This window comes from Chiloscyllium plagiosum, chromosome 20, assembly GCF_004010195.1.
Source record: "Chiloscyllium plagiosum isolate BGI_BamShark_2017 chromosome 20, ASM401019v2, whole genome shotgun sequence".
Lineage (NCBI taxonomy): Eukaryota > Metazoa > Chordata > Chondrichthyes > Orectolobiformes > Hemiscylliidae > Chiloscyllium > Chiloscyllium plagiosum.
Window position 1 is genome coordinate 45,222,442 of NC_057729.1, and position 22,404 is coordinate 45,244,845.

The 22,404-nt window shown below is 39.6% G+C and overlaps 1 protein-coding gene across 11 annotated transcripts in view; it reads right to left on the bottom strand.

Annotated features, from left to right (window-relative positions):
- zmynd8 (zinc finger, MYND-type containing 8) overlaps positions 1-22,404 on the bottom strand; it is a 116,199-nt gene that overhangs the window by 88,323 nt on the left and 5,472 nt on the right. For 9 of the 11 annotated variants that reach the window (XM_043710703.1, XM_043710704.1, XM_043710699.1 and 6 more), the window contains exon 1: positions 11,094-11,112. The exons of 1 other annotated variant lie outside the window; for it this stretch is intronic. The gene's annotated coding sequence lies outside the window, so the exon portion shown is untranslated. Of the gene's footprint in view, positions 1-11,093; positions 11,113-17,978; positions 18,072-22,404 lie in introns of those variants that run through there. One more of the 11 variants, XM_043710700.1, reaches the window with a different exon arrangement.

Sequence of the window (22,404 nt, forward strand, 5' to 3'; positions counted from 1 at the left end):
GCCTTGCTGATCTTTGAGGGGTCCTATTCTCTCCCTAGTTACCATTTTGTCCTTAATATATTTGTAAAACCCCTTTGGATTCTCCTTAATTCTATTTGCCAAAGCTATCTCATGTCGCCTTTTTGCCCTTCTGATTTCCCTCTTAAGTATATTCCTACTTCCTTTATACTCTTCTAATGATTTACCCGATCTATCCTGTCTGTACCTGACATATGCTTCGTTCTTTTCCTTAACCAAACCCTCGATTTCTTTAGTTATCCAGCATTCCCTATACCTACCAACCTTTCATTTCACCTTGACAGGAATATACTTTCTCTGGATTCTTGTTATCTCATTTCTGAAGGCTTCCCATTTTCCAGCCGTCCCTTTACCTACGAACATCTGCCTCCAATCAGCTTTCAAAAATTCTTGCCTAATATTGTCAAAATTGGCCTTTCTCCAATTTAGAACTTCGACTTTTAGATCTGGTCTATTCTTTTCCATCACTATTTTAAAACAAATAGAATTATGGTCACTGGCTCCAAAGTGCTCCCCCACTGACACCTCCCCCACTGACACCTCCCCCACTGCCCTGCCTTATTTCCCAAGAGTAGGTCAAGCTTTGCACCTTCTCTAGTAGGTACATCCACATACTGAATCAGAAAATTGTCTTGTACACACTTAACAAATTCCTCTCCATCTAAACCCTTAACACTATGGCAGTCCCAGTCGATGTTTGGAAAGTTAAAATCCCCTACCATAACTACCCTATTATTCTTACAGATAGCTGAGATCTCCTTACAAGTTTGTTTCTCAATTTCCCTCTGACTATTGGGGGGGTCTAAAATACAATCTGAATAAGGTGATTATCCCTTTCTTATTTCTCAGTTCCACCCAAATAACTTCCCTGGATGTATTTCCGGGAATATCCTCCCTCAGCACAGCTGTGATGCTATCCCTTATCAAAAAATGTCAATCCCCTTCCTCTTTTGCCTCCCTTTCTATCCTTCCTGTAGCATTTGTATCCTGGAAAATTCAGCTGCCAGTCCTGCCCATCCCCGAGTCATGTTTCCGTTATTGCTATGATATCCCAGTCCCATGTTCCTAATCATGCCCCGAGTTCTTCTGCCTTCCCTGTTAGGCCCCTTGCATTGAAATAAATGCAGTTTAATTTATTAGTCCTACCTTGTCCCTGCCTGCCCTGACTGTTTGACTCACTTCTGTTCTCAGCTGTACCCACTTCTTCATAACTATTCTACTATTTGCAGTCATTTTTATCTCTTTTGAGTAAGAATGTTGTTAGTCAACAGTTTTCTAATCCTTTGGGATTTTTCCAGAATCAGAGAACTTTTGGAAGATCATTACCTATGTATCCACTATCTGTGTAGCTACTTCCTTTAATATCCTGGGATATAATCAATCAGAGCCAGGTGATTGGTCAGTCTAGCCCTATTAACTTTCCTATTATTGTAACCATAGCAATAGTTATTATTGGGTTTATTTCACTTCATCTTCTGACCATTGATTTAGTATTGTGGGAATACTACTTGGGTTTTCTCTTGTGAAGAGGAGAAAGTGAGGATTGCAGATGCTGGAGATCAGAGCTGAAAATTGTTGCTGGAAAAGCGCAGCAGGTCAGGCAGCATCCAAGGAACAGGAGAATCGACGTTTCGGGCATAAGCCTGAAGAAGGGCTTATGCCCGAAACAGCGATTCTCCTGTTCCTTGGATGCTGCCTGACCTGCTGCGCTTTTCCAGCAACACATTTTCAGCTTTTCTCTTTTGAAGACTGATACACAAATAATTATTCAAATCCTGTTCTATTTCCTGGTTCCCTATTATCATTTCATCTGCCTCATTCTTTAAATGGCTTACATTCACTTTGGCTTCTCTGTTCCTTTTTAATATATATTTCAAGAAGTTCTTGCCATCCATTCCTTTTTTAAAAAGAAGTCTACTTGATTGTTAACACTTAAACTTTATATTTTCTCCATTTTTTGGTCATCTTTTTTTGCTAGTTTATAAAACACTCCTGATCCACTGACTTACCATAAAACTTTGCCAAATTGTATTTTTTTCCTTCTAATTTGATGCTATCCCTAACTTCCTTGATTAATCATGACTAGTTCATCCCATTTCTCGAATCCTTATTCTTCACTGGGAAGTATCTTTGTTCTAAGTCATGAACTATTTCCTTCAATGGCTACTATTGCTCATTGACTGTTTTTCTGCTCAATTCATTTCCTGGCCCAATTCTGCCAATTTTGCTCTTATTCCTTTGTAATTATTCTTATTTAAAAAGTTTAGCTCAGTTGTTCAGAAGATCAAACATGCAGCCAAATTTCAGAGGGGTGTAAAAGTAAAAAGGGTAAAGATGTTAAAAGGTTATTAACTTCTCCAACATTAATTGGGGTGGTCATAGCACGAAAGGGTTTGAGGAAGCAGAATTCTTAAAACACATTAATTCTTAAAACGATAGCTTTTAAGGCCAGTGCATAGAAGGCTGTGGAAAAGAGGGATAGACTTAATTTTAGATGAAAAAGCCAAAGGAAATGGTTAAATATCAGTCGTGGGAGCATTTTGCAGGAAGAGTGACCATAATTCCATTAGATTCAAGATTGCCATGGAAAAGAGCAAGGATGGGCTGAAAACAAAATTACCAAATGTTTTTTGGGAGGGTGATTTTAGTAAGATCAGGCATGATTTGGCCAGAGTTGACCAGGACAGATAGATTTTTTTAAAGTAAACACATTCAAAAAGGAAACAGGCTAGTGTACAGTGCCAACATGTTCCAATAAAGCTAAAAGGATGGGACCAACAAACCCAGTGAACCCTGGATATTGAGGGATATACAAGATTGGATGAAGTCAAAAAGGGATGGCTGTGGCATATACTCAGCTCAAAACAGAAGCCCCTACAGGAATATAGAGTATGCAAAGGGGAACTTAAAAAAAAAAAATAGGAGAGCAAAAGGGGGTAAAAAAGAATAATGTAAGGTAAAACAAAGGAAAATCGTAAGTTATTTTACAAGTACATTAAGGATAAAAAGGATAACAAGGGAAAGAGTAGGGCTCATTAAAGGACCATTGGTAATTTGTGCGTGGAGCTGGAACACATAGGCAGGGTCCAAAATGAATACTTTGTATCGTTGTTCCCTCGGGAAAGGGCTGATGTGTGTATAGAAATCAGGAAGGAGGACTGTGGCAAACTTAAAGAAATTAGCAAAGACAGAGAGGAGGTTCTGAGTGACCTGGCAGTCTTAAAAGTAGATAAATCTCCAGGGCCCGATGAAATGCACCCCAGGTTGTTGAGTGGGACAAGGTAGCAAATAGCAGGGCAGCTGGAAATAACTTTGAACTCCTCTCTGGCCACAGGAGAGGTGCCAGAAGACTGGAGGACAGCCAATGTGGCACCATTATTCAAGAAAGAATCAAATATTAAACCAGAATACTACATACTAATCTCATGTTGGTGAAACTATTAGAAGTAATTCAGAGGGACAGAATTAATCTGCACTTCAATAGGAAGGATAAATCAAGAACAGTGAGCATGATTTGTTAAGGGCACGTTACGTTTGACCAACTTGACTGATTTGTCAAAGAGGTCATCAGATGTGTGGATGAAAGCAATGCGTTTGACATAATAATTTGGGCTTCAGCAAGGCTTTTGACAAGGTCTCACATGGAAGACTGATTATGAAGGTAACAGCCAATGGGATCCAAGGAAATTTGGCTACTTGGATTTATAATTGGCTGAATGGAAAGAAGACGGTGGTTGTTGAGAGGTGTTATTGTGTCCAGAAGCCTGTGTCCAGAAGCCTGTGTCCAGTGGAGTTCTGTAGGGATCAGTATTGGGGCCCTTAATGTTTGTGGTATGTAAATTCAATTTAGATTGGAATGTAAAAAAAAGAGTTGATTAGTAAATTTGCAGATGTTACAAAGATAGGTGGTGGGGTGGGGGTTGGGGCGGAGGATGTAAATCGCAAGGAAGATAGCCTTAGATTACAGAAGAATGTATACAGGCTGGTCAGATAGGCTGCTTATTAGCAAATGGAATTCAAACTAGATGAGTGGGAGACGATGCACTTGCGCAGGACAAACAAGACAATACATGATGAATAGTAGGAGCTTGGAAAGCAAAGATGATCAGAGGTACATTGGTGTGCATGTAACCTGGTCCCTTAAGATAGTAGGACAAGTAGATAAAGTGGTTAAGGCGACATAGGAGAAGTGTTAAAGAGCAGTGAAACTATGCTATGACTGTATAAAATGTTCATTAAACCACAGTTAAAGTACTGTGCATTTCTGGATTCCACATTATATGAGGGTGCGTTTGCAATGGGGAGGGTGCAGAAGAGATTTACTAGGATGTTGGCTGGAATGGAAAGTTTCAGATATGAAAAAAGAGATTAGACAGACTAAGGTTGCTTTCCTTCAAAGGAGAAAGGGGGGGGACATGATTGAGATGTATAAAATTATGACAGGCATTGACAGGTAGACAGGAAGAAAAGTTTTCTTATGATGGAGGAATCAAAGACCAGGGGCATAGATTTGAGGCAAGGCACAGGTGGTTTAGAATAGATGCAAGGAAAAGGTTTTTCATCCAGAGGCAGGTAGGAATCTAGAACTGACTGCTGTAAGAGTGAAAGAAGCAAAATCCATTGTAATATTGAAGAAGTTTTTAGATGTTCATTTGTGGTGCCAAGGCATGCAAGGCTTTGACAACATGCAGGAAAATGGGATTAGAATAATTAAGTGGATCTTTTTGACAGTGCAGATTCAATGGGCTGAGCCTTTTTCTGTGCGGTACACCTTTATGGCGCCATGACCCAAGTTTCTCATTCTCAAAAGGGAATGCTAAACTGTACTGTGTTTTGATCACCATTTCCTCAAGGGTACTTTCACTCTATCATGATTTAATAAAACTTGCCTCATTACTTATTACTAGATCCAAAATAGCCTGATCCCTGGTTAGATCCCATAACTTGGTTCTCAGAAACAGTCCTTAGTATACAATTAATTCTTCCTCACTGCTACCAATTATTTTCTCTCCTATAAGTGTAGCTATGGTTGTGGAGCAACTGGACTACTCCCACCAGTGTCTTGTTCTTATTATTTTTTTTACCTCAATCCACATGGATTTTACAATTTATGATCCAAAATCAGTTCTGCTGTCATAATTATTCAGTCTCATACTTAGAAAGCCATGCTATCACCCTTTCCAGCTTGCATGTCATTTTGAAAAGTCATATATATATATAACTCCCAGATTTGATTTTTCATAACCATGTCTCAATAGTTGCTTTAAGATTATACCCGTTAACCTCTATTCATGCCATCAATTCATTTACTTTTTTCTCAATACTACATGCAGTAAAGAGACATTAATTTTATTTTCTTTTAGCAAATAGAATCAAAAGGGGAAAATGGTTGCTATTTTCTATATTTGACCACTTTGCCCTTTCCTGTCTTACTGTGGGTATAATCCCTGCAACGCTGCCATATCATTTTGCTTTGCAAATCTACGTATCAACCCCCTCGAGCCCTTCACATGTGCTTCTCATATCAATCCTCATAACTGAAATCTCTTATTCCCGGAACCAATCTCAATCTTTTAACACCTTCCAATCCTTCACATCATCACTAAAGCATGGCATCCGGAATTGAACGTAAATACTTTAGTTGAGATCAAACTAGTACACTCAGTGGAACATTTAAATCGGTGATTGTTTTTTTTCTTCAAATTACAACCAAAAGGAGGGTACACAAGGAAGCAGGAAGTTTACCCTTTTCATTTTAAGCCCCTTTTCCAAATCCACTTGACCTGGAGACTGTAGTAAAGCTGCTCACATTTGACCTATTCCAATAAACAATATTCCCACCAAGATTAGAGTCTGCAGCTTCTTCACTCCTCCCCCAAAAAGAGACTATCAGCTTCTTTCCATTCAGATTCCAACAAAAGCTAACATTTCGTATAATCACAGTTTCATTTTAAAAGGGAGTTCTCCAGTATTAGGTTAGAAATTTAGTTGATTTCGATCAATAATATAAATTACAAGAAAATTTGCTAAATTACTTCATTCACTTGATCAAATTTGTTACAAGTTCTCATTAGCATGGACACCCAATAGAGTGATGGATTTTTTTTTAAAAGTATAATGGAAATTACCACACTTGTTCTTTTCCCAATAATATTTACAGAACCAACAGAAAACAGAAGTTCCACTTAGTTGAACTATCAAATACATACTTCTAATGAAATTTGCACGATAGGTTTCACAATTATATTAGTGATCATTTGAAAGATATCAACCTTGAAACTATTATCCTATCTGTAAAATGACAAAAAAAAGGTACTTGGATAAAAAAGCCACTTTCATTTTCCCTACATATTAGCTTGTACCAAAAATTCCACGATTGCAACCAACTTAAGAATTTGCATATCAAATTCAATATACTTATGACTTTAACAGCACTCACTTTGTTCTCCAAGAACCCAACCCACGTTATTTGCTTTCCCCTGACAAGAACGGGAAGATTGATTTACTGGAAATGCTTCAAACAGCCAATGACAAGGACACCATAATTCGAAATTTTAGAGGTTGTAACAATAAGTCAACAAAATCAAAATGAAAATAAAAATAAACAATCCAGTTGATCATATAACAAAAGATCCAAAACAGTGCAACAGCATATAAAACAGTAATTACTGCTCCTGGATTCGAAGAAATCACCTCCAACACCTAAAATACCTCAAAAAAAAAGGTGCAGCTGTTACAGCCAGGAATTTTTCCCATCCTTCATCTTGGATTGCCTGATGAGGGCAGAGCGGCAGATGTGACCTTCGGCATTTAACAAAGTTCCCCATGGGAGACTGGTTAGCAAGCTTAGAGAGCTCGTGGAATACAGGGAGAACTTGCCATTTGGATACAGAACTGGCTTAAAAGGTAGAAGACAGAGGGTAGTGATGGAGGATTGTTTTTCAGACTGCAGGCCTATGACCAGTGGAGTGCCACAAGAATCGGTACTTAGTCCACTACTTTTCATCATTTATATAAATGATTTGGAAATTGGAGGTGTAGTGGACAGCGAAGAAGGTTACCTCCGATTACAACAGGATCTGTACCAGATGGGCCAATGAGCTGAGGAGTGGCAGATGGAGTTTAATTCAGATAAATGCGAGGTGCTGCATTTTGGAAAAGCTAATCTTAGCAGGACTTATACACTTAATGGTAAGGTCCTAGGGAGTGTTGCTGAACAAAGAGACCTTGGAGTGCAGGTTCATAGCTCCTTGAAAGTGGAGTCAAAACTAGATAGAATAGTGAAGGCGGCGTTTGGTATCGAACATAGAACATTACAGCGCAGTACAGGCCCTTCGGACCTCGATGTTGCACCGACCAGTCATACCAATCTGAAGCCCATTTAACCTACACTATTCCATGGATGTCCATATGCTTGTCCAACGACGACTTAAATGCACTTAAAGTTGGCGCATCTACTACCGTTGCAGGCAAAGCATTCCATACCCTTACTACTTTCGGAGTAAAGAAACTACCATTGATATCTGTCCTATATCTATCACCCCTCAATATAAAGCTATGCCTCCTCAGGCTCGCCATCACCATACTTGGAAAAAGGCTCTCCCTGTCCACCCTATCTAACCCTCTGATTATCCACTATGTCTCTATTAAGTCACCTCTCAACCTTCTTCTCTCCAATGAAAACAGCCTCAAGTCCCTCAGCCTTTCGTCATAAGACCTTCCCTCCATACCAGGCAACATCCTCGTAAATCTCCTCTGCACCCTTTCCAAAGCTTCCACATCCTTCTTGTAACGTGGTGACCTGAACTGTACACAATACTCCAAATGCGGCCGCACCACAGTTTTGTACAGCTGTAGCATAACCTCAGTTCCGGAACTCGGTCCCTCTATTAGTAAAAGCTAAAACACTTAACAACCCTGTCAACCTGGGTGGTAACTTTCAAGGATCTATGTACCTGGACACCAAGATCTCTCTGCTCATCTACACTACCAAGAATCTTACCATTAGCCCAGTACTTTGCATTCCAGTTACTCCGATCAAAGTGAAGTGAATCACCTCACACTTGTCCGCATTAAACCCCATTGGCCACCTCTCGGCCCAGCTCTGCAGCTTATCTATGTCACTGTAACCTACAACATCCTTCATCACTATCCACAACTCCACCGACCTTAGTGTCGTCTGTAAATTTACTAACCCACCCTTCTACGCCCTCATCCAAATCGTTTATAAAAATGATGAACAGCAGTGGACCCAACACCGACCCTTTCCTTTACTGGTCAGATTACTGAGTACAGGAGTTGGAAGGTCATGTTGCGGCTGTACAGGACATTGGTTAGGCCACTGTTGGAATATTGTGTGCAGTTCTGGTCTCCTTCCTATCGGAAAGATGTTGTGAAACTTGCAAGGGTTCAGAAAAGATTTACAAGGATGTTGCCAGGGTTGGAGGATTTGAGCTATAGAGAGAGGCTGAACAGGCTGGGGCTGTTTTCCCTGGAGCGTCGGAGGCTGAGGGGTGACCTTATGGAGATTTATAAAGTCATGAGAGGCATGGATAGGATAAATAGATCTTTTCCCTGGGTTGGGGGAAGTCCAGAACTAGAGGGTATAGGTTTAGGCTAAGAGGGCAAAGATATAAAAGAGACCTAAGGGGCAACTTTTTCAAGCAGAGGGTAGTATGTGTATGAAATGAGCTGCCAGGGAAGTATGGAAGCTAGTACAATTGCAGCATTTAAATGGCATCTGGATTGGTATACAAACAGGAAGGGTTTGGAGGGATATGGACCGGGTGCTGGCGGGTGGGACTAGATTGGATTGGGATATCTTGTCAGCATGGACAAGTTGGACCGAAGGGTGTTTTTCCTTGCTGTACATCTCTATGCCTAGGACTCTATAACAAACAAATTTTATTTGGATTGTAACTTGATGCCCCCTCCCCAAAGAAATTCACCAACAATTCGCTGCATTCATGTGATGTCTAGAGACTGTTGTCACATCAGCAAACATAGTAGTCCACAGCCCACAGAAGGTGGAGAAGGGCTCGAGGCAGTCAAGAGCCATTCCACCACTAAACAACATCATGACTGACCTGATTACTCTACATTCCCATCTCCACCTGACAATTTTTACCCACTTGCTTTTAAGAATCTATCTGCTTCTGCCTTAAAAACATTGAAGGTGAGACCTTTTTCACTAGAGCACAGGAGGTTGACAGGTGACCTCACAGAAGTGTATAAAATCAATCAGAGACAAAGATAGTGGCCTTTTCCCTACGATAGGGAATTTCAAGACTAGGGGCACATTTTTAAAGGTGAGTGGAGAGAAACTTTAAAAAGGGCATGAGGCAAATATTTTATAAAGAGGGTGATATGCGTGTGGAGTGAATTTCCTGAGGAACTGGTGGATGCAGGTACAATTGTAACGTTTCAAAGACATTTGGATGGATACATGAATAGGAAAGGTTTGGAGGGATATAGGCCAGGAGGAGGCAGAATGGACTAGTTTGGTTTGGGATTATGTTTAGCATGGACTGGTTGGAACAAAGGTTCTGTTTCCATGCTGTTTCGTTGTATTACTCTATGACTCTCTTCCTCAAATACTGGTGAAAGCAGAGTTTCAAAGTCGCCTGTGAAAGAAAACAAATCTTTTCTTTGCCTAAATGGGCAACTCTGTAGCTTTTAAGCAGTAACTCCCAGTTCTAGATTCTCCCAAAATGAGAAAGTTATCTTTTCACATTCACACTACTGATACCCCAAAGGATCTTCTATGTTGCTTCAATCAAATTGTTTGTTCCATTTCTAAAATTCGAACAGGTATAAACCCAGCCTGTCCACCCTTTACCATTCCAGTCGAACAGACCTTCTCTGACTAATATTGTATAAAAGGTCCAAAAGTGCCCTCACCAACACTGTAACTGATTCATAACTTTCCTGCTTTTGTATTCAAAACCCCTTTTAAATGAATAAAACATTCCATTAGCTTTTCTAATTAAAATTACTTGTTGTATTTGCATACTAACTTTTCACAATTCATGCAGAACACCCAAATCCCTCTGCCTCTCAGTGCTCTGAAATTACTTAATTAGATAATGTTTTCATTGCAGTCTTCCTGCCAAAAATATAGCTTCACATTTTCTCACAATGTACATCCAATTTGCCAGATCTTTGCTCAAATGTTTAACCCATCTGTACAGCTCTGCAGACTCCTTATGTCCATTTCACAACCTCCAATCCTACCTATCTTTGTGTCATCAGCAACTTTCATATCAACCAGACCTCTGTTCTCTTCATCCAAGTCATTACTATAAATTCAAAAAAAACATTAAGGCCCCCACACTGATTTCTGTAACTTACTGCCAACCAAAGAAATGACCCATTTATGCCTACTTTGGCTAGGTAACAAGAAACAATCTTCTATCCAAGATAATGTTAGCAGCTGTACCATGAGCTTTTATTTTCTGTAATAATCTTGGATGTGGCTCCTTATCAAATGCCTCTGGAAATTTAAAGTTCAGTACATCAACCTATTCCCCTGTATCCACAGCAATATTACTGTTTCACAAAACTATGTTCAGTCTGGCTGATTACCTTGAATTTTTCCAAGTCCCCTGCTGTAATGCCTTGAATAATAGTTAATATTTTCATGGTTATGCTGACTAGTATGCAGTTGCCACTTCTTGCCTCCCTCCCTTTTCACAAAAGCATCCACCAATTTCGCACTGACAGAAACTTCCCTGAATCTAGGGAATTTTGGAAAGTTAAAACCTATTCATCAACCATGTGCCTCAGATGATTTAAGACCCAGAAACTTGGGCCTTGTCAGGCCATAGCTCCAATCATTTACTCAGTTTGGGGAGGCAATGGCTTAATGGTATGATCACTAGACTATTAATCTTAGAGACCTAGGTAATGTTCTAGAGTCCCAGGTTTAAATCGCACCCTGGCAGATGATGAAATTTGAAATCAATAAAAAAAGTGGAATTAAGTGTTCAACAATGACCATGAAACCACTGCCAACTGGCATGAAGTACAATCTGGTTCACTAACGTTCCAGAGGGAAGGAAATCTGTGGCCCTCACCTGATTTGGCCTACATGCGACTCCAGATCCACAGCTACATGGCTGACTCTTAACTGCCATCTGGACAATTAGGAAGGGACAATAAGGAAGGAATAATAAATGCTGGTTCAGACAGATAAAAATAACATTTAAAACAAACATGTCCCTGGTGTTGTAAATATTTTGAGAACTGATCTAAACGATCAGTTGATCTGTTTTGGTGGGGACAATAAAGGATAGACTTTGTCAATACACTGGTAAAACTTTCCTTAGGGGCTTTGGTGGCAGGGTGGTACAGCCCCTGCCTCTGAGCTAGGTTGCTTTGGTTCAGGTTCCACCTGCTCCACGAATATGCAATCACATTTCTGAATAGGTTGATTAGAAAATGTCTAAAGTTCTCCTGCTCTCCCTCAAATATCACATTGGGTTTTCATGTCAATCTTTAACTAGCAGATCAGACCTCAGTTTTTAAATGTTTTTTTTTAAATCCAAAAGAGATCTGTCTGACAATGCAAACGCACTACAGTACTCAAGTCCTGGAGTCGAATATTAACTGAAAGCTTTCTGAATAAAGCGGCGAGTACAAGTGAAGCAAATTGACACTTCAGCTTGTAGCCCAATTTAAAGCCTTTCAGATTCTGGATGTAGGTTTGCTCGCTGAGCTGGGAGGTTCATTTCCAGACATTGTCACTCTACTAGGTAACATCTTCAATGGGCCTCAGGCGAAGCAGTGTACATGATTCCTGCTTTCTATTTATATGTTTGGGTTTCTTTGGGTTGGTGATGTCATTTCCTGTGGTGATGTCATGTCCTGTTCTTTTTTCAGTGGGTGGTAGATGGGGTCTAACTTGAATACACAGTATAGGTGATTTTCCTCTGCTCGCATAGTTCCTATGCAGACAACAAGCAAAACTAATGTCATTTACAAAATACCGTGCAAAGACTGTAACAAACACTACATTGGACAAACAGGCAAAAAACTAGCCACTAGGATATATGAACACCAACTAATCACAAAACAACATGACCCTCTCTCACTAGTATCCTTACATACAGATAAAGAAGGACACCACTTCGACTGGAACAATACATCCATCCTAGGACAAGCCAAACAGAGAAACGCATGAGAATTCCTAGAAGAATGGCATTCCAGCCGGAACTCTATCAACAAACAGAGTTAGACTCCATCTTCCACCCCTGAGAAAAAGAACGGGAAATGACAACCCCAATCCAAAGAAACACAAACATTTAAGTAGAAAGCAGGAATTTTGTACACTGCTTCGCCCAGAGTCTCACTGAATATGTTACCTAGTAAGGTGATGAAATGTCTGGAAATGAACCTTCCAGCTCAGTAAGCAAACCTATATCCAGAACCTCAACCTGAGCTACAAATCTTCTCAAAACTCGCTATAGCCTTTCAGACTTGCTGCCAGTAAACATATTAAACATAACGTTCTTGTGGCACAGTTATAGTGCCCTGAGATCTGGGCCAGAAGGCCTGGGTTCAAGTCCGACCTGCTCCAGAGGTGTGTCATACCACGTCTAAACAAGTTCATGGTTACAAGTACCTTTAAATGATTAAGAGACATTTAAAGTTAAATTTTGATCAAACAAAGAGTATAGCCTGCTGAAATTCTCTTGCCTGTTTTAAGTTCTAGACATACAAAATGAATTGCCACAAAACGTACTTGGATTGCTGTGCCTCCTTTTTTAAAAAAAGAAAGTGGGCATGTAAATAATGAGGTAATGTTCAGACTCTCATTTCAAAAATCCATCCTCAAGCTGTCAATTCCATTCCTCTTCCTTGCCAATGAGGTTGAACTGGATGTTTGTTATTGTGCCATACATGGTAGTGAGCTTTAGACCCATATCCTATCCACAGCCATGATCAACTAGTTCTATCTCAGATTTAATAAAATAAGTACAGACCCAATTATTCCAACATTTTCCAAACTGGCCTCCTATCTACCACCTCCTGCAAACCTCATCCAAACCGCACACGAAGTTCATTCATCCATCTCTTGGCTAGGTGACATAAATTGGCTCTTGATCATCAAATCATCATCCTGGTTTTCAAACCCCTCTCTGGCCTCTTTCAACCCACAGAGATTTCTGTAATCCGCCGATTCAAGCTATTTGCATGTTCCTGATTTGCCAACTGCTTTTATTATTGGCTGTGATTGCACTTGCGTAGATCCCAAGCTCTGAATTCCTTCCCTAGATGTCAAATCCAAGAAAATATTCTAACAAAAGGAAAAACGTAGTTATTCTGCTGAGAAAGTCAGTTAGTATCTCACTATCATGCACAGAAAATATTTAGCTGGACAAAAATCACAATGTCATTACTCCATAGTTACAACAATTTTCATACAATTAGTCTTAATCTTTCTAAGATGTCTCAGGTGTTGTTGTGCAATGACTATACTGTATTTGTCACCATGGATGACAAACAAGAGCAGGACCCTCCTCAAATCCTAATACTCAAAATAAAAAAGTGGCAAGTATGATCATTTGCCACTTCCTTCAGGCTTGTAAGAGGTCTATAAAATTGTATTTTGGTGCCATCTCTTTTTAAGCTTTTATCTTTAAAAGGTTCAGCGTGACCTGCTCTGAAGCTGATCAGATGGTGAACCTAGTAGTGTGATTGTTAAAGATCAAAAGGGAGGCTTAAATAGTTTTACTGAGAAGATGCAAGGTATTTATACTTTGCAATAATAGCAGTCGACTGGAGTCTATAATGACTAGAGTCTGAGGCCTGGACTTTTGCAAAATTGAGGCTCTCTGGACCCTCCAAAATAGTGACAGGAACCAAGAAAGTGTTGATTTCAAAATAGAAATCATGTTCACTGGAGCAAAGACGATATTTTAGACCACAGATGATACAAATACATACTGAAGTTATTAATGCCCTTGAATGGTACACAATGCTTGTTGAACTGTCGATTATTTAAATGAGTAACCCTTAAAAACTGGTTGGTGGGGGGGGGGGTGGAGAAAAACCACCTGCTCATGTTGTGGAGCGTTAACAAAGTATTCTGGGAGTTTCAATGGCTGTTTCCTTACATAACCCTAAATGCCATAACTATAGTATTAGTAATGCTTGAATATTTTCTACAACTAACTTTTTGGGGGGTGGCAAGGGGAGTAAGGACAATTGCATTGAAACTTCTAAGAGGTTACTAAAGATTTAGCTCTCTTTGATCTGAGTCATGAATACAAGTCTATTTGGCTTGATAACAGATGAAGTATGAGGCTTTTAAATTTGCTTTGTGACTTTTTAAGAAGTCATGATGAGCTCCGGAAATATTCAGAAATTCATTTTACTGTATCTCATGTAGCTGCTAACGTCTGCATTTGGGGTTACTGAGCAAGTTGGCATCAATGGTGTAAAGCTGGAAATGTGTTGCTGGAAAAGCGCAGCAGGTCAGACAGCATCCAGGGAACAGGAGAATCGACGTTTCGGGCTAAGCCCTTCTTCAGGAAGGGCTTATGCCCGAAACGTCGATTCTCCTGTTCCCTGGATGCTGTCTGACCTGCTGTGCTTTTCCAGCAACACATTTCCAGCTCTGATCTCCAGCATCTGCAGACCTCACTTTCTCATCAATGGTGTAAAGGCAAATGCTGGGGTTTGGGGATCATAAGGTTAACCAGAGGATCTATTGGAATGGTAACTGGACAGGCATGAATTGGGAGAGTGGAGGGCCTAATGATGAAGAAACAACTGGAGCAAAAATCACAGAGAACGAAGCAAGTTCCTTTTAAGAAAGCAGCTCATCTCCGCAGCCCAACGGCTGCCTTCAATCTGCGTCTGGTAGGGATGGGACTGACTCCATCTTGTCCACACCCTTAGAATAAAGATTCCATGATTCGTGGAAAGTCCCCCTCCCATCCTAACCACACCCCAAACAAGACCAGTGTGACATGCTTGAAAATTTGCCCAACTTGGAAGCAAAAATACAAGCAGAATCTCCTAAACTCCCAGATCTGTGCTGCGGATATCAGGGTCTAAATGGTTGCACTGTCGACTGTCCATTTTTTTCTAGACTAATAGCTAACTAGCATTTCTTTCTGGATACAAGGTTAGTGTGCTTCATGGTACTACGTGAAAGAAGGCAGGGGAAGAAACAGGTTCCAGGTTTCCCTACCAAGTCAGTAAATATCATTTACAGACAGCACCTCGATGTGGTCAGTAAATAGAAGAGGTTGCTTTGCAAGCTACTACAGCACAATGTGGGAAGGAGCAAGACTCTACACAAATAGACATATCCTGCAACCATCTTGCAGATTCTGTAAGATGTGTTCTGTTATGGCCAAGGGCAGGAAGAAACATGACATGACTGTTGGTGGAGGACAGAAGAAATTCCCTGAAAACTGAGGCAAGTGCCTGGTGTCAGCTACACAAAGTTATTATTTAGCAAAGCAGAAACACATGGGAAATGAGCAACAAATATTGGCTGCCAGCTGGAAGGTGTAATCCTGTGGGTTGTGCATTAGGTGCGAAGTATAAAAGGGGAACAACCCACTCTGTAGTTGCCCACAAAAGAATGTTTAGTAATTTGTTACAATAAAAGTTTCAGAATCATCATTTGGCAAGGTACTGGCAACTCTTACTAAACTCATCTTTCACCATGAGTCAGAACTCATAGCAGCAAAAAGAATGTTGCAGGGAGATGGAAAATGAAAAAAGACAATGACTCAAATGAACTGTAATACTAATCTTAAAAAGGTACTTATGCAGCAGGCTACATGAATAATACACTTGTTTACTTTTTTGATCTGTTCTTCTATTGATTGTTCTCCCCAATGATAAGACTTAATGAATTATACTTGAATGAATTGAATATATCAAAACAAGAACAAACATAACAAAATCGCCCTACTTGCTCTGTTACTCTCTAGTTGTCTAGTGTCCTTAACTTATGTTATAACTCACTTGGTATGATAAATACCATAAATCGGTGGATTGACCAAATAAATTGCCCGTAGTGTTCAGGGATGTTCAGTTAGCTGCATTCGCCAAGGTAAATATCAGATAATAGGGTCGGGGAATGGGTCTGGATGGGTTACTCTTCAGAGGGTTGGTGTGGACTTGTTGGCCCGAAGGGCCTAGTTCCACACTGTAGGGATTCTATGATTCTATATCCCCTATATCAGTCATCTGAAGAATCATGTGTAATTTTATTCTGCAAAATGATGTAATGGGATACTGAAACATTTATAACTCACACATTAAACAAACATTCAGTACACAATAGAGAGCCAGGAGGGACTTGCAAATTAGTTTGTAGGATTGAAAATAGTATAAATTGAGCCTGGCTGAAGAAACAAACTTACAGTTTATATTTAGGGTGAATGCAGAGGTCACATTCAGAATATGGACCTCAAGATTTAACCGGCAGCATTCCCTCATCTCAGTACAACATATGCAAATGCACAACATTCCCCACAGTGAATATTTAGCACAATACATGGATTATGTAAATCAGCTGAACTTCAAACCACTGGTCTAAACCCGATCTATGTCTTTCTTTTTGACAACACTGCATATACAAATTTTAAAAATTGAAATAGCAAACTTACCATCCACAGACCTACTTTCGTTGGCAATGAAACTAAGCAGTCTACATTCATATTCAAGATGATCGTGAAGGTAGCAAATAGAGAATAACAGCATCATGCAACTAGATCAATCAATTACAAAGATACTTTGTAGCAGAAGAGTACTAGCCATTTACCACCTTACAACAGGACCATTAATACTTCATGCAAACGGAAAAAAGTGAATTCAAAGATTCTTTAGAAACTTCTCGACAAAAATAATGGCTTTGTATCGTTCATCTAGCCAAGACAAATCATATCAAATCCCCAATTAATAAGCAAATTGTCATTTAGTTTTGGAAATATGTGAATATAAATGTTGATTAATGATTAGGAAGGAATTTTGCCTAGAAAATGTCAGGTTTTATTAAAAAAAGCACAGAAATCCTGATTGCTGTGACATAGTTCAGTTTCCCATGCATGTGCCATTATCAACCATTTACTTGTCCTAAACACACTGTTTACATATGTAAAGTCCAAAAATGGAACCTGGCACTGTCCGTCCGCTCCTATCTGTGCCTAAAATGGTGGCACTCTTCATAATCACTCTGGCAATTGTCAAGCCTGCAATCCTTTACAACAAAGCCACTTAGGATACAATTAAGTCTATTAATCAACAGAAAATAACTGCATCACTCTGCACTGCAAGGCAGCCAGTGTGCTGAATGAAACCAACACTTCAAGAACTATTTAACACAAATGAAAAACAATACCATTAGAACATCACTTTGGGATTCTAACTGGCATTTAATACCTATGATCTATTGTAGAAAACACTTTTGGCTGTAAATTCAACATGTCAAATTAATCTTGTTTAAATGTAGCCCAAATTCTTGCAGCACAAGTATAACTCCCATGCTGTGGGCTTGAAATATTTAAAGAAAAAGCAGCTGTATTGTTGATGCAGCAATGGCAGACTTGCTCAGACCGGTTTGAACCAGCTTTTTACCTTGGGCATGACATTTGTTTCTCCAAGCCACTGAATTGCATCAGTATTTTAATCACTTTAAAACATTTTTTTTGTGTTTTTGCTCTAGTTATTGTAACAATAAAATAATGGAGAATATAGCTGACAACGTATCATAGAAGGAGGGTCCTGGGCATAATAAGTCAATGCACTGGGCTCTCTGTTCTTGTCTCACAGCTTGAACAGCAGATCCCATCAGCACCAAATACAACATTGCTAACAAAACTGCATAAATTGCTTCGTTTTAGCCATGTAGTGTATGTTACACAAACGACAGAGAGTATCATACCTTCTTTTAAACACTAAAAATACATAAAGTTCATCAGCTTGGCTGAATTTACCTTGTTTTGGTAGAACAAAGATGGAGGAAATTTCCAGAAGGCCTTTCTGAGTCCGGCTACAGCAATTGTCAATCTTTAACCTATTCTGTGCTGCTATTGGTTAAACACAACATAGTAAGAGATGATTGGTTAGCAGCAAAAAGCTGTACAGCTGCTGCTACCTTGTTTCAGGGAGCATCTTTCTGCATTGCAGCCAAGATTATAAGAACAGGAAAGCATGCATACATGCAGATTGACAAATACATAGACAGAAAGGGAGGGTGGGGGGTTGGGCGTAGGAATTTAAAGGCTGCTGAAAAAATAAGCTATTTTCAGTCACAACAGCGCTTTGAGACGACATTTGAAATTATTATCTCACTCCACTTTGTTGTGCCATATAGGCCCTAATGCAGCCTTTTTTTATACTTTGTTCTAAATATTGATGAAAAATAAAATGAGGTTCAGTTAGGTCATGACAATGAATATTATTTTCTCAGCTTGTGGTGTGAAGGTTGACATCACTATTTAAAAAGACTATATTCGTTCTGAAGTAAATTGAATGGAGCAAAAAAAAAAGAAAAATAAGTCATATGAAAATAAAGTCATTTGTTACATTTCACCCTATTTTGGCAAGATATTTAACCAAGAGCTTCAGGCCATGTAATTGAGAGACACCATTCAAAGTACTTTAAATTTGAACACACTAAATTAAAATAATTTAAACTGACCATGCCAGTGAGAAAGCTATTTTTGTAAGCTTCTTTCAATAAATAAAAGCTTATAGGTAAAAACTGATGAATAGTCAAAGGAAACCAACTGCAAATAAAATCTTTGGTGCAGCCTACTAACTTTTCTTTGATCGGTCAACAGAGCACATTTCCACAAGATCTTACCAAATTCCTTTCAAAGTACCTCAAAGATAGAAAAAAGTGGTGGCTACCCATCTATGAGCCAAAATTCACTAATCGCATGGTTTTAGGTGCCCAATTTCTATTTTTGACATTGTCTTTCACCTCCCCTTTCCCACTGCTGCAGACCGCTTGATCAGCCACCACTTGAATTTGGTTCTTATTTGCTACAGAGCTGTTTAGCACATACTCCTTACAGTTGTCTGGCTCCTGGCCCAGTCACACCAACATCAAAAGGGCCTCAAAGTGTAGAAATCGTCATTTTTTCCTGTCCTCCCTTCCTTCTACAATCTGTCTTTAAAAAACACAAAGGAGCTATTGCACTGTTAACCTGGTTATTGCCCTGTAACATAGCTTGACCCCAGGGTTACATTATTTGCAAAGAAAGAACCCCGTACGTCAGTGAAACAGGTTTGTCAGCTGGCATACTGGCCACCAAATTACAACATAAATCAAGCATCAGTGTATCATTATTGTAGCCCTGGAGATTTCTATTGTTACCAAGGTACTAACAACAAATTCTCCAGATGATGCACACTGTTGGAGCAAATGTAATGCTATGTAACAAACTAAGCACTCAATGTGTAACAGGAGTTCCTGCAATTGAAAAACTCCATATTGAGAGATAGAAAAACAAATGCACTGAAGCATTCCATAACAGTTTGTGGGGGATGGGAGAAAAATATGGAGCATCAAAAAGCGAAGCAACTAAAGTAAAACAAGAAGGCACAGTCTAAATTATACATTTTTCAAGATGCTTTTGTAGTTGCAACAGTGATAGCAACACAACATGGTCCTTAAACAATAATCTCAGATTTAGAAATAGTGGTTTAAAATTTGAATGCGAGGGACTACAGATTGAGGGAGTGGAAAGAAATATCCATCCAAATTACAGCAACAAAAAGGTGTGCACAGATTGGAGAAGCTATGCCAATAAATTAGAAAGAGCTTGAAGCAAGAAACTGAAGGTGGATTTGAAGAGTTTAAAAATGCATTTGCTGTTGCATAGGAAGCCAACAAAGTATGACATGAAGAAAGGTGATTGGTGCAGGAGGGGAATTGGCACAGTCCAGATCATTGGGTGTCTTTAAGACAAGAGATAGATAGGAACTCGATTAGCAAGAGGTTCAAAGGTTATGGGGAGAAGGCAGGAGAATCAGGTTGAGAGACACATCAGCCATGATCAAATGGCAGAGAGACTTGATGGGCCAAATGGCTAAATCCTGCTTCTATATCTTATGATTTTAAGACAGCTCAGCAATATTAAGTGTACAACGGATAATATTCTGGAGACGAATGGCATGCATGTGGACAAGAGGCCTATTGTGAAATTGCAAGTTCAGCGTAACAAAAAGGATCGAGTATGTAGTGTTGGAAAAGCACAGCAGGTCAGGCAGCATCCGAGCAGCAGGAGAATCGACGTTTTGGGCATAAGCCTTTCATCAGGGAGGCCTGATGCCTGAAATGCCAATTCTCCTGCTCCTCAGATGCTACCTGACCCGCTGTGCTTTTCCAGCACCACACTCTTGACCGATCTCCTGCATCTGCAGTCCTCACTTTCTCCTTGTAACAAACAGGAAGTCACGCTTGTGGAGACAGCCAGACAGTCAAAGGTAGAGATCAAATGTCTCACAGAAGGGCCACCAAATTACATCATACCCATGGCTTTGAGTTGCTAGATTGGATAAAATTGCATTCAAAAGGTTCAAAACAGCAATAACAGTAACTTGTATTTACGAGAGTAAAATTTAGACATTTTTCACAGAAACATTTGCAAACAAACAAAAACATTTGGTCAAAAAAGGTAGTTTTCCAGAATTCCAAAACCCAGCACTCAGCCAGCTGAGGGTGTGACGACCAACAGAAGTGTAATTAAAAATCAGAGATACACAAAAGGCCAGAATTAAAGCATCAGAGATCTCAAAAGACTGCAAGGCAGGAGAAAGTCACTAGAAAGAAAGACAAGGCAATGGAGGGATTTGAAAACAAGTGAGAATTTTAAATTCAAAGCATTCCCAGGCATAACAAAAACTAGGACGAGTTGACTAGGACTAGGACGAATTCAGCCCCATGAGTCTGATCCACCATTCTGTATGATCATGGCTGATGTCATCTCAGCCCCAAGTCCACTTTCCTGTCCATTCTCCACAACCCTTTAATCTATTACTAATTAAGCATCTGCTTATCTCCTGCACAAACATAATCAAATGTCGCAGCATTCCTTCGCCCTCTGAGGTAGCAAATTCCACAGATTTGCATCCTTTGAGAGAAGCCAAGGCACTCTGGGCCAAGTGCTGGAAAATGGGATTTGAATTGTCAGGTTGTTCTTTTTGACTGGAGTGAATATGATGTGCTGAAAGATCTTTATCTGTGATGCAAATTTCTATGACTCCATGAAAAATAAGTTCTCCTCATTCTTCTTTTAAACCTGTTAACCCTTACCCTAAAGTTAAAGACTTCTCATTCTAGATTGTCCCACAACAGGAAACATCCTATGTAAGTCGACTTTGTCAACTGCCTTTAACATATTCTGTACCTCAACTAGATCTCCTCTCATTCTTTCAAACTCGAAGATTGCACGCCTGAGCTGCTCAATCTCTCCTCATAAGTCAAACCCCTCATCTCTGGAATCTTCTGACCAAAACGGATAACCTGACACTTATCCACTCCAAGCATTATCTGTCAGATTTTGGCCTATTCACTTCACTTATCTAGATGAATCTGTAAATTTTTTATTTCATTATTACAATTCATTTTCCTACTTATTTTCATTTCATATAGAAACTTGGCTACACTACTCTCTATCCCTGCACCCAAGTCACTAATATAGATTGTAAATCATTCAGCTCCTGAAAATCAAATCCTGTAGCACCCTACTTGTTATATCTTGCCAAACAGAAAAAGATCCATTTATCCCAACTGTCTGCTTTCTGATGGTTAGTTAATCCTCTATACAAGGGAGTCAATGTGGCTGAATGAAATCTGATGCAAGTTACAGGCAACGTTTTGCAGGAGTTCAAGTTTACCAAGGGTAAAACATGGAATAGATAGGAACAATCAAGGCTAACTAAAGGTGTCAAAGACATGAGTGAGAATTTCAATTAAAGTTGTGCTGAGACAGGAATTGAGTCACACAATGTCATGGAGGTGAAAGTAAGTTGTCTTGGTGATAGACTGGGTGTGCTAAGGTTGCAAATATTCAGAATCAACTTCAGTAACTAGGGAGAGGGATGGAAGAAGAAGAAGGACTCATGCCCGAAACGTCGATTCTCCTGCTCCTTGGATGCTGCCTGACCTGCTGCGCTTTTCCAGCAACACATTTTCAGCTCTGATCTCCAGCATCTGCAGTCCTCACTTTTTCCCAGAGGGATGGAATCAACAGCTAGGAAAGGGAGTTTTTGACAGGGACAAAAGACAATGGCTTTGTTCTTTCCAATATTTAGTGGAGAATTAATTTATATCCATCCATGACTTGATGACAGACAAATTTGACAGTGCAAGAATTAAGAGAGGTGGATAAGGAGCTGGGTATTGTCATG